At 39.1% G+C, this 14,306-nt stretch overlaps 1 protein-coding gene across 1 annotated transcript in view; it reads left to right on the top strand.

The window, feature by feature from the left end:
- The window catches only part of reln (reelin), a 294,405-nt gene that overhangs the window by 103,513 nt on the left and 176,586 nt on the right, over positions 1-14,306 (top strand). The window lies entirely within an intron of this gene.

Here is a 14,306-nt window from a genome sequence, read left to right as displayed (position 1 = left end):
CCAGGACACCTCTGCAGGAATTTTTCAGGCTAATGTCCTAGGCCCAAACATTTTCAGCAGCTTCATCAATGACCTTCACTCCACCATAACATCAGAGGTGCGGTTGAAGATTGTGTAATTATCAATATTCAGCACCATTCACACCTGCTCACAAAGCAATGTGTCTCCAGATTCAGATAGAACCTGGCTCAGGCTGATAACTTGATATTCAGAGGCGTTATGATCATTGAATCTCCCATTATCAACATTCTGGAGGTTATCATTGACCAGAAACTAATCTGGACCAATCATATAACTACACTGATTATAAAAGCAGGTCATAACGGGGAATTCTGCGATGAGTAATTCACCTCCTGACTCCTCTCAGACTGTCAACGAGGCAAAAGTCAAGAGGGTGATGGGCCACTGGACACTTGACTGGATGAGCACAGCTCCAACAACACTCAAGAAACTCAACACCATCCAGGATGAAGCCATTCCCTTCATTGACACCCCATTTAACACCTTCAATGTTCATTTCCTGCACCACTGACCACCATGGCAACAGTGTGTACCATCCAGAAGATGTGCTACTTCAACTCACCAAAGAAGACTTTCTGCGTCTTCCCCTCTTTGCGTCTCTGCTTCTCTAAGGCCCTCACTCTCTCACCCACACCCCATCAATACTCCCTTAAACCTGTCTCTTGACACAGTCTTTCTCCACCTTGACAGAAATCTGTCTGGTTATCTTTTAACATGACTGCGGATGGAAACAAGCTTAGGATGCTACAGAGTGACATCAGAAACCCCAGTCTGTAACTACACACAGACCCAAGTGGCTTTGATTTGAGCTGCTGTTGTTTGTTAGATGATTTTAAAGACTGAAAGTTCCTACTAAATAATGACCTACACGTGTCACAAATGCTGTAGTAAAATATTGTCACTTTATATTTGGTTTCTTCATTGAGATAGTGTAGCATATGACTTTACGCTGCATTTTGGAGAAGGAATGTTGCAAACTACTAAACTAATTCAATACAAATTGTTATAAAGCAGAGGTTGACCCATTCCTGAGAACTATAACCCAAACACCCAAAGAGGAGCACCTCGCCCTATAATCTGTAAAAGGACTGTGAAAAGTGGTGTAACCTGCTTTTCACTAACTTCTAGTGGTTAAATGAAATGAATCCCTGGCACTCACTTTAAAATCAATAAGTAACAATTTATTTATCTAACTCGACCAGTGAACAAATTAACTAAACTATTAACAAACCAAAAAAATCCCTTCTAACTACTAACTATTCCCGAATAAAGCAACATTCTAATTGTATGCTGTTCCAATAAATTCAAGTCCCACTTGTATATAAAAAAAATGGAATTTAATCTTTTGAAATTACAGTCAGGTTATGTGTCTTCCCGAATGTTCTGTGCTTTCTCCATCAATTCTTCTGTCGGGAATATTAACTAGTTATGCCTTTGGTACCATTGTTACTTAGATGGTATTTTTTCTGTAAGACATAGAGGAGGCTGTGAGAGCCAGGGATTCTCTCATGACAGCTGAGGGCCATTAGCTGTGGTGGCTGGCAGCTAACTCTGGGGTCTTTGTCTACCCTTGATGTCATAAACAATATTTCTTATAATAGGATTAGTCCTATGTTGTCAAAACGATCAGACTTAAATTTGGTTGGTTTTTGATATCTAAGTGCCTGGTTCAAATTGATTGGCTAAATTCAAAAGCCTGTTGCCTTGGTAAAAAAAGTGCTGCTTGGCCTGCTAATTGTACGGCCTTTCAATTGGGCTGTCTCAATTTGTGTGTAGTTTGTGTACTTGCGAACTTTCAAGCTGCTGCATACAGATATTCATTTTAAATCTCTAAGCACAGAAAAAACACATGATCTTTTAAAGGGACCACACAATGCTTTCTCCCCCTAGCATTTTACAAACACCAAATTCTAACTTCCTGCCTCCCAATCCTCAAGTACTGTATCCAATTTTGCAACAAGATGAAAATGCAATTGCAAAGTTCTCCAATCTTGTACAAGGCCACTGAAAATTCAAAAATAATTCAAACTTTAACATTTGTTAATTGAAAACCAGCAGTTGTTCCTCAAGCTGACTGATACTGTTTGCCTCTGGCATGATGTTTGTACTTGGAAGAAAAGGGTGTCAAATTGTTGAGTTAAAGAAGTGGCAGGGTAAAGAATAAAGAAACTTTCTTGGGTTAAGAGGATGTGGAATGCTTGCTGATACAACAGAGGAGCTCACTCATCCTGCAGTAATAAGCCACTTCTTGAAGTTTTAAGCTGAGTCATTGGTTGAGTTGCTTATGTGAAAGACATGAGCCAGATAATCTGCAGGTTCTGGCACGTGGTTGGCCCAGCCACTGGCTCTGGTGTAAGAACTGAGATATTTTCACAAAAACTGGGAGACCAGAATTTCCTTTGACATCAGGCGGTCAAAGGAAACGGCAATGATTTTTGTGATGTTTACTTTTAATTTGACAGATAGTTGATGCTTAAATTGCAGTTTTTCAGTATTCTGTCACCATCAATGTAGAATTCTTGAATAAATCCACTTTAACCTTATCAGCCTTGTAAATACAAAATGTTATTAATTGACCATGATGTTAACAAATGTAAGTATTCCCTCACTTAATTCAGAGGGATAGATTTGACTGAAAAATGTGCACACTTTAAAGGAAAAATGAAAGTGTGGTTCAGGATTAATCCAACAAAAAACATGCAATAATAAGGCTATTAATTATAGGAGCAGAAGTAGGCCATTTGTCCCATTGAGTTTGTTCTACCAATCTTTCAATGAGACGATGATTGATTTGATAATCCTCAAAGCCACTTTCCTGCCATTTCACTATAACGCTTAATTCCCTTACTGGATTAAGAATCTGTGTATCTCAGCCTTGAATATATGTAATAACACATCTGCAACAGCAATGTCTGCATTAAAGAATTTCACAGATTCACGCCTCTCTGTGTGAAGAAATTCTTCCTCAACAATGCTTTAAATAGATGTCCGTGTACTCTGAGATTGTGCTGTCTAGTCTTAGCCTCTCCCACAAAGGGAACCACCTTCTCAACATCTACTCTGTCAAGCTGGACAAAAATCCTATATGTTTCAATAAGGTCACCTCTCATTATTCCAAACTCCAAACAGCACAGGCTCAACCTTCTCAACATCTCCTCATAAGAAAATCCTCCATGTCAAGGATCAAACTAGTGAACATTCTCTGGACTGCCTCCAATCCCAGTATATCTTTACTTATGTAAGGGACAAAACCTAATGGTATTCCAGATGTGGTCCAACTAGTGCCTAGTATAGTTTTAGACAGAGTCCCCAATTTTTATATACTCTATTCCCTTTGGAATAAAGGCTAACATTCCACTGCCTTCCCTATTATTTGGTGAACTTGGATGCTAGCTTTTTATGATTCATGCATGAAGGCCAACAAAATCCCTCTGTGCTGCAACTTTCTGCAGTCTTTCGTCATTTAACTAATATTCAGCTACTTTATTCTTACTGCTAAACTGCATAACTTCACATCTTCCCACATTATATTCCATCTGCCAATTTTTCACCCTCTCATTTAACCTATCTATATTCCTGTGCAGACTGTGTCATCTTCACCACTTGCCTGCCCATCTATTTTTTGTGTCATCCGCAAACTTGGCTATAGTACATTCACTTCCCTTGTCCAAGTCAATATTATACATTGCAAATAATTATGATCCCAGCACTGATCCCTGTGGCACTCCACCAGTTACAGGTTACCATCCTAAATATGCCCCCCTTTAGAATCATAGAATCATATAGTGCAGAAGAGGCCCTTCAGCCCATCAAGTCTGTACTGATGTAAAAACACTACTGTCTACATTAATCCTACTTTCTCATATTAGGCCCATTCCCTGAAATATGATACGTCAAGTGCTCATCCAAATACTTTTTAAATGTTGTGAGGTTATCCACCTCAACTATCGTCCCAGGCATGCACACCAGACCTCCTCCACTACCCGAGTAGGAAAAAAATCCTCAAATCCCCACTAAACCACCTGCCTTTCACTTTACAAATGTGCCCCCTTGTTCTTGACTCTTTGACTAAAGGGAACAGTTGCTTCTTATTGGACCCTGTCCATGCTCCTTATAATCTTACATATGTCTTATACTCCTCAACATTCCAAAGTAAACAACCTGAACTTATCCAGCCTCTCTTCAGCTGAAATACTCCACCTCAAGCAACATCTTGGTGAATCTCCTTTGCACCCCCTGTAGTGCAATCACATCCTTCATCTCGTGTGGTGGCCAGAACTACACACAGTGCTCCAGCTGTGCCCTGACCAAAGTTCTGTACAGCTCCAACATAACCTCCCTGCTCTTGTAATATATGCCTTCTTAACTACCCTGTTAACCCGCCCAGCCACCTTCACAAATCTCTGGACGAGCTCCCCAAGATCTCTCTGAACTTCCTAATTTCCTGCCAGTCTTGGAGTACCCCCATGTCTTGCTGCTCCTCTCGACGTGCATCACCTCACATTTATCAGGGTTAAATTCCATCTGCCACTGATCTGCCCATCTGACCAATCCATTTATATCCTCCTTAACTTAAGACCTTCCTTCTCACTTCCAACTACCCAGCCAATCTTTGTATATTCTGCAAACTTACTTATCAAACTGCAGGAAAATTGATAGTCAAAACAGTCAGCCAATAACTGAAGACAGCTTTGATATGGTTGACATTAAATTGTATGAAATTTGGTGTTACTTGTGAGAGCTGCAAAGACAAGTGGATAATACAGAAACAATTCTGGTCAATGGTGGTGACAGAAAGGTAGAAGTTAAATGTTATCAGCACGTAAATGGAATCTAATTGCAGATGATGTTGCCAGGGGGCAGCAGATGGATAATATACAGAAGGAATATGGGATGTTGCTTTGACACACACCAGAGGTGATCATATGCATACAGATAGAAAAGCACTTCAAGATAATGTGAAAACATTGTAACAAGAGTGAAGTTGACAGTACTACCAAAAAGTAGGCACAGGAGCTGGAATTCCTAACTTTCCAACTTTGTCCAAGTATGCTATTCCAATCAAACCCACTGGCACAACTACAACTTTGAATACTAGTGCCCCCGTTGCTTTGCTTCCTTTGTACCTGTTATATATCTCTCTTTTCCTCTTTATCCAGTCCTGAATATTTATAGACATCCGGGCTTCTACATTTCAGCCTAAAGGGAACATGTTGGGCTGAACTTTCTCCAGTATCTTTTTGAACACCTCCCATTGTTCTTTTATTGAGTTATCCTCAAGTAACTTCCCAAACTATTTTGGTCAGATCCTGCATTATTTTCATAAAATCTGCCTTTCTGCAATCCAAAACCCATTTTTTTCAAACCATCCTTCTCCTTTTCCAGAAAAAAACGTAGGATGTTGTGTTCTCTATCACTAAAATGCTCCCCCGCTATCACCTCAAACATCTGTCCACCTTCATTTCCTAGAATTAGTTCTAACACTGCACTATCCCTTGTAGGATCATTTACATGTTCATTTAAGAAGTTCTCCTGTATATGGTTAAAGAAATCTGCTCCCTCTAAACCCTTTCTACTGTGATTATCAAAATCAATATTGGGATAGTTGAAATCCCCAAATATAATTACCCTATTATTATTTTTAAACACCTTAGTGAATTGACTGTATCTGCTTCTGTGTTGCCCGCTGACTGTTTGGGGGCCTATAATACACTCTATCAGCGTGACTGCCTCCTTTTTCTTCTTAAGCACTACCCACAAAGCTTCATTTGACAACACTTCATCTCTTTTTACAGCAGCAACTGACTCCTTAACTAATCATGTGACACCACCACCACTTTTGCACCCTCCCCTTTTCTGGGTAATGCTGTATTGCTACTGAACTAACACACTATGTCCTCTGCCCCAGCTGGACTAGTTTAAATTTCTCTCAACAACACTGGCAAACTCTCCCACAAGGATGTTAGTCACATTCTGGATCAGGTGCGGACTGTTCCGCTTCCAGAGGCCTCACCTTCCCCAGAAACGGTCCCAATGATCCAGGAATCTATCCCAACCCTGACTTATACCAGTTAGCCAAACCTCCATCCAAGCTAATATATTACTCCAATACCATGGGCTGTCAGTTTATTAATTAGCCTCATGTGCAGTACTGTATTGAATGCCTTTTGGAAATCCAAATATATTACATTTACTGGTTCCTGGTAATGTTTGCATTTTTAGTTTGTAGCATATTATGAAGTGTGCTAGTGGGGGGTTATAACTCAACTACTGCAGAGGCCCATTGCCATTGATGCCTGTCGGCTCATAAATAAAACTTGAAGAACTTAAACACTTAGCAGTTGTCTAGAAAAATGTCAGCATTGTTTAGTGTATAGAAAATATCTTTTCTCTTTTATGCTTTAATCTGTAGCATGTGTGAGGCAAAGAATGTTTCCTAGATTTATGGCATTTGAAAGCAGAATTATAATTAATGGTAGGTATAATTTTCTTTGCTAGTGAAAATGAAATATGCAGAACAAAGTATACCTGAGGATATGAGTGCCTCAGTCTATTGCTCATTAAAAATCAACCCATTGATTCTTAATAACTTTCTAAATTATTTGCCAGCAGTTGAATAAATCAGAATTACAATTCATTCAGACTGATAACCCAGGGCAAGTTTCTGAAGGTCTGTTGAGTACAAGAAAGGATTTAGAACATATATTCCTGAAACATTAAACTTTTATATCAAGGCTGTCTCTCAAATTTTGGCATTTTAATAAATGTATTCAGACTTAGGTGTAATTTTTTTTCCCAGACATAAATGTTTCATTTTATTCCCGAACATAATAGTTAATTTCAAAGTTAATTATTTAACAGAGCTATAGATTCTCTGAACACGATTATTAAATCCATCTAATAAAAGATTAATCATTTGTCCGCCATGTTAATGTTCTCTTGGCAAATGTAGAATCTAGGGATTTTTATATTTAGTTGTTGTACAGCTTTTGGCTGTTAGCTAAACATCCAGTTGTTATAAAACTTACTGGTGGAGAAAGCTTTCTCAAATGAACTTAAGGAAAATGATAAACCATGTCCCTGGATTTCTTTCACCAGCATAAAGGCGTGGTTTAGACCTCTGAGGGTTTGTTACAAGAGACAGGTTTTTCCAACAGGATTGATTGGTGGTAGAGTCCCCATAGGGACTAATGGCACTTCCTCTCACCTCATGTTCTATGGATCACTTGTCAATTACATTGGAATTTTCTGCAGACTTGCCTCAACATTCCTGAGTAATTCAAACTGCTGCTGAATCCAAGTTTATCTAAAAACCATTAAACCACTTATTATAGCGTATTTGAAGTTACAAGGGAAGAAAGTAATAGGCAAAGTTAATAACACAATCAAAGAAAGCAAAGCATGAAGAGAGCACAATTCACATATCTCAGCTGACCATGGATTTTACGCTTGGATTTTTTTTTTATTTGTATTGCTTTACAGGAAATTTCAGGAGAACAGTATCCCCTTCATGTACATGATACCAGTGCAATACAGAGATGATTAATTTCCCTTTGCTAAATAACTCAGGTTCAGCATTTCCTGAAGCTCTAGAGAAAGAAACAGCAGAAGAACACCACAATATTGGGTCTCTTTATTGAGCTTGTCACTTCCAGGATTGTCCCTGCTATAAGTGGGATGCTGAAATAGGCAGAAGCATTTACATTGTATGTAAATACCATGGGGATATCATAAAGTCCCTTAAATGTTGCCCAGGGATTCTACCCTTTGGATACTTGGGTCATGAATGTCTGTGGAATTCAGACATTAACATTCACTCAACAGGTCTTTCAGGCAGTTGCTTTTGTCACAACATAATTGAGAAGAGCAGGCCATTACTTGAACCCTGCACTTCCGAAACCATCACAAAGCTGTAATCACCAACAAGATGGTCACTTTGCTTGACAAGCTGCTATTCAGGACAAAAACAATTCATACCAGGTTTCGTTATTAACGGAAAAATGCTCGGCTTAATGGAAAAACACGGTTCTTTAACAACTGGCAAGAAAAATAAAGCATTACTAATCTGTTACTATGAGATGAACCTTACTCTTTCTTCCACTAAGTTGCAGGTGTGTCATGTTTTTCCACCACAAGGCCCTGCAGGTTTTCTTGCCCTATTTTACCAAACCTGCCTCATTAACTACATAACCCATCCCTATGGCATTCCTCATGTCCAATTCTGGCTCCATCTTTCTTCATACCATTCCCAGAGCAACTCACTACTAAGCAGATATACCAGAATCCAACAGCATTCCTTGTACCCACATCATCTTTAAAAGCCTGTTGTACACCTGATAAGGAATGTCAGCCTTGAACTGCCCTGCTTGGTTTTGTTTGTCCATATATGGCAGAGTGAAGAAATTGGTGCCCTACTGTGTGGCCAAGGACCTGGAGAACCTGCTGGATGAGGCAGGACGTCCTAGGCCTCCAGGACCAGCAGTGGAGGTCATGGCACTGACTGGTCAGTCTGTTCTAGTCCATAAGCTGGATGCATGTCCCTGAGTACAATGTCCTTGCAGCAGCATTACAATGATAGTTGTCGGTGCAGAAAACATGTTCAGAAACATCCTGTAAGTGGTTTAAAGATGTGCTATGAAGGTCCTTAGAGGTTGACGCATGTTGGATGCCAATGTCCATGGGAGTAAGATGAAAGTGACTGGTGACCATGGAGTGTGTCCCTATGATGTTGGTGATTGATATCCAACATGGTGATTGATTGGAGCAAGTAGTGGGCTGAGCTCACCAAACACCTGCTCTGGCTTTCATGACAAGGTTTCTTGATGTCTGAGATAGTAGGAACTGCAGATGCTGGAGAATCCGAGACAACGAGGTGCAGGGCTGGATGAACACAGCAGGCCAAGCAGCATCATAGGAGCAGAGAGGCTGACGTTTCGGGCCTAGACCCGTCTGGCTTGTTTGGTGAGTTTACCAAAATAGCTGAATATTAATGGATGAGTTGGGCCATCAACAAAGTGTTTAACAAACAATACCCTTCTTAATTGGAAACTCGCTGCTGCCTAGAGGGAAACTCACCAGGCCACTTGTAAAAAGCAGAAAAGCTGGAACGGGATACCTCTGATGTTGAGACGAGCTTCTCATCTGAATTCACCACAAAGCTTACCACAGCCCATATCACTCAGACCATTAGAAGATTCTGCCTTATGTGACTTAAACAATACTCCCTTAAACCCCAGGTACACAAATAGAAACCCATCATTCAGCCAGTATTTTACCACACTCCTGATACAAACAGTGGCAGCACTTGTTGTCTAAGCCATGCAGTTTTAATTGATCTCTCTGGAAATTTTAAGTGGCAAACACCATTTACCCGAAATAGGGGACTAATTGTGATTGTGATAAGATGGTGTACGTTGTGGACACAGTAAAATGAACTTAATCGTGAAGAATATTTCAAATTATCACACAGTTTGAGACTCAAGAAAAGTGAATCTTTTGTAGTGAATAAAATAAAATATTAACATGCCTTTAAAATTCATGAAGTCCTACAAGCATTTCATTTGGAACATTTAATGGGATCCTATGAGACTCAATAAGAGAACACACCTTGAATTTGTTTGAAATATTAATGTCTGAATGTTTATTGCATTGCTCATGTTAAATTAGCAATTAAGCAGATGACTGGGGTTAACTGGGTAATTAATTAACAAATATAAAGAGGGAACAGGTAGGACTGGCATGTGGAACGAGTGATAAGACTGAGAACAATGGTATAGTGGGAGTGTCTCTACCCCTAGACTGTTAGTCCCAGGTTTAAGTCCCACCTGTTCCAGAGGTGCGTAATAATATCTCTGAACAGGTTAATTAGAAAAATAGATTTAAAAATTTAGAATATTCAGGGCTCTCTTGTAACACAGTGACTGTGTCCCGACCCCTGGAGCCAAAGGTTGATTAGAAAAATAGATTCGATAAAAGTTAAGACTGAGTACACAGGGCTGTTGTGGCACAGTGTCTTGGTTTCCACCCTCCCGACTGTCTGTGTGGAGTTTGCACATTCTCCCCGTGTCTGTGTGGGTTTTCTCTTGGTGCTCCAGTTTCCTCCCATGGTCCAAAGATGTGCAAGCTATGTGAATTAGCCAATGGAAATATGGGGTTACGGGGACAGGGTAGGGGGTGGAATACTCTTCAGAGGGTTGGTGTGGACTCAATGGATTCAATGGCCTGCTTCCATGCTGTAGAGATTCTATGAAGCTATCACACTATTTTGTTCATTATTTTAGTATGAATTTAATATTTGTTCTGCATGGTTGATAACTCTGAAAGCGATGAGCAATGAAAACCATAGCAGTTTGTGAAGTGTTGAATGGCCGAAGTACTGTTCATACTGTGGAAGTATGGAAGCCAGTTGGCAGACAGCGTGCTCTTGCAAATAGTAATATAATAGTAACCACATCTCTTTTTATGAGTTTGATTGAGAGCAAACTATGGGACAGATTGTCTTTCCATGTTTCTGGTGCCAAGGTAGGGCAACTGCTTTGTTGCTGCACAGTTACAGGTGTCAATTGGGATTTGGTAAGGGGTTATGGAAAAACCACTACAACAGAGAAAGGTCCCAACCTGTCACACTTCTCGTTATCCTGAATGGGTTCACAGAATGTAGAAGCTTTTGTATTACATGAAGCACAAATGCAAGGTGTTAGCCCATAAAATGAATTGAATAGCAATGCCCCATGGTTTTGAGGTAAACATGTTTACATCATCTGGAAATGAGTCGAAGCTTTAGAAAACTGCCCCATTCCCTCTAGAGTTCAGTAAAGAAGAGCCTGTGAGAGGGGGGGAAACTTGTCTCCAAAATCTCTTCTTTTGTCAAAGATGGATGGAACTGACTCCATCTTGCATGAAGTGATTCATGCAAGATCCTACCACACATCTGCCCTAAATGTAATTCAGAGATGCTGATGGCATCCGTCCATCTCTGGCGACGTTGAACTGTGCCCATGGAGTATGTCGCTTCTGTGTTGAACATCGTCGGTTGTGGCTGTAAAGGCCAATTTGTCAGTGGATGACTCCACTCAGGAATGATTCAAAACACACAAAGAAAAATCAATTCTCAATTTGCCAGAGGCAGTCAATAACTTAACAGTTAATTTTTAATGTCGGGTAGCAGGAGCTGTCAGTTGACTGATTGTGTTTTGATTTGTATTTATTTTAAATTCAATAAATCTTCCTTGTAAAATATATATTTTCAGGTTACTTGGTCATTCTCAAGATGAGAAATGTCAGTGATGGGGAATGCAATATTTTACTATCTGGTATAATGGTCCAATGTGGATAGGACATGAGCCATCTGCTTGGAAATATGATTATGTCTGTCAACTGTGACTCAATTGTAACTCACTTGTCTCTGAGTCACAATGTTCTGGGTTCGATTTTCATTCCAGAGCTTGAGCACTAAAGATCAATCACATCATAGGAGAGATGTGATTGCCCTGGAGGGGGGCAGAGGAAATTTACTTGGAGGTTGCCTGGGCTGGAAGTTTTAGTTATGAAGAGACATCGGATAGACTGACTTTTTTTTTCCTTGAAGTAGATGTGACTAAGAAGACATGATTGAGATAAATTACATTATGAGTGGCATAGATAGGGTATACAGGAAGGAACTTTTCCCCTTGGTAAAGGGATCAATGAAGCTGATAGTGCTTTATACACTCATGGGCATAGATTTAACATAAGGGGCTGGAGATTTAAAAGGGATGTGAGGAAGTGTTTTTTGCACCCAGGCGATGATGGGGTTCTAGAACTTTAACTGCAATGGTGATAGAGGCAGAAATCATCATAATATTTAAGAACTATCTAGATGTGCACTTGTGATGCCAGGGCATACGAGGCTGTAGGCCACATGCTGGAAAATGGGATTAGAATAGCTAGGTGCTTGCTTTTGCTTGGCACAGACTCGATGAGTAAAAGGGCCTTTTTGTGTGCTGTAGACCTCTATGATTTTATGACACTCCAGTGCAATTACAGAAGGAGTGTTGCACTGTTGAAGGTACCACATTAAACTGAGGCTCATATGTCCTTTCAGGTGGAAATAAAAAAAATCCTATGGCATTACAATATTTCAGAGAAGTGCAAGTGAATTATACTCTGCATCCTGACCAATATTCGCCCCTAAATCAGCATCACAGAAAAATAACTTATGTGAACTTTAGCAGCTGTTTGTGTGGTAATTTGGTGTATGCAAATTTGCTGCTGTGTTTTCTGCATTATAGCAGTGACTGTACTTCAAAACAAAAGTACTTCATTGGCTGTAAAGTGTTTTGAGATGCTCAGTGGTAGTGAAAAGCGCTTTATAAATTAAGGTCTTTCTGCATTGTGAACCTCACTGCACCAATATTGCAGTTTCATTTTCAGTGACACCAACATGTGAATGAGACTGAGAATGTAATGTTAAATAATATTGAATTATGAATAGTTTTCCATTTAAATCTGGGTTGAGGCAATTCACTTAAGTTCATTCTACTTTGAACTTTCATTATGACCTTCCTCTCACTGGATTGCAATTTGGATTCAAATCTTACCTGAGGAGGGATATATTTGTTTATATTCTTTAAGATTTATGAGAATGAGAGGTGATCACAGTGAAACGTGTAAAATTCTGAGTGCTGAGATAAATGCTGAGAGGTTGTTTCCTCTGCCTGGAGAGTCTAAAACTTGGGCTCACAGTTTCAAAATGAGGATTTGGCCATTTAGGGTGTAAATCAGAAATATCCTCAATCAACAGGTTTTAAATGTTTGGAACTCTACCCTGGAAGCTGCATGTGATCAGTTGTTAAGTATATTCAGGATAAAGGTTGATGGACGTTTGGTTACTAAGAGAATTGGTGACATGGAGGCAGTGTAGGAAGATGGAATTAAGGTAGAAGATCATCTCTGGACTTATTCAATGGCAGAGTAAACTCAAAGGGATGAATTGCTGGCTCCTCCTACTTCTGAGGGTCTCAGTCACAATGGTTAACTAAGTCATCTAAAACAAAAAGTTGCTGCAGTAATTTTTCTTTACTGTAGCAATATATCCTCTGCTTTATTGTGCACAATATTCCATCTCTTAGATCTGATTTGAATTATGCATAATTTTATGAAGAAAATTTGTTAGTAGATAGTAGATATTATTATCTTGCTTATGATTTAGGGCATTTGTAACTTTGTTTTATTGAGAGCTAATAATGATTCATACACTTTATGGATACACAAAACAATTGAAATCTAATTTTTTTGAAGACTGCTGTATTTTAATTCATGACTGCTGTATTTTAATTCACTAAACATACTTTCAAATACTGATGTGAGGGCAACCTATGGTGGGTTGCATTAGTGTAATTTACTAACATGCTACTACCATAGGGTCAATATGATTTCCCCTTTTGAAAAATTCCTGACACTGGGTGAAGGGAACAATATTAGATATTTGTGTTTTTGACCAGCTTTCAATTTAAAATGCTTGAGATGACTATCAATGCAGATTTAAATCGTACAGTGATATACTTCACCAAACATGCAAACTATCTGCTGTTCCGTAAAAATTAATAAAATGCTCTTAAAGTTAATTTGGATTTTTAAGCAATCAAATTCTTCAGAAAGCGTGAGCTTCATAGTGAATTCACATCATATGCTAAATTTCTATCTAGGGAATACAGGAGGTTCTGCTTAACGCGTGTTTCAGCAATGCGAATCGGCTCTAACGTGATTGACGATTAGGGGAATGCCATTTCTGAAACGCGAACTTGTGTTGGCTGTAATGCAATTCCATTGAGTACGCATCAACATCGCGGGCTTTGTCAAAGGAAAATTTCTTTTTTTTCAATCCTTGCAGATGTTGTAAATATTCAGAATAAATCATAATAAACTCATTTGAAAAAGGTAATTGGATTGTATGTCATAAACCTCAAATATAATATCACACAGAGAACAACCATCTTATCAGGAAAATATGTGAAGCCTTAATTTGAAGGGGTTATGCTGAACATATTAAATGCAAAAAAAAGTACATTTAAAAATAATGAGTGCTGTTAAAACATGCACCTTTGTGTGTAGTATTTTTGCCTAGATTTTGTTACATATTAAATATGTAAGAACTTTTGAACTTGCTGATGTAAATCATATATACCAAAAGTTGTTTGTGTTACAACCTACTATCTGTGTTACAACCTGCCCTTTTCTAGCACTAGAGATAGCAGGAACTGCAGATGTTGGAGAATCTGAGATAACAAGGTGTAGAGCTGGATGAA

The sequence above is a fragment of the Rhincodon typus genome, chromosome 22 (assembly GCF_021869965.1).
Source record: "Rhincodon typus isolate 14 chromosome 22, sRhiTyp1.1, whole genome shotgun sequence".
In the NCBI taxonomy this organism is placed as follows: domain Eukaryota; kingdom Metazoa; phylum Chordata; class Chondrichthyes; order Orectolobiformes; family Rhincodontidae; genus Rhincodon; species Rhincodon typus.
This window is presented reverse-complemented; position numbering and strand designations above follow the sequence as displayed.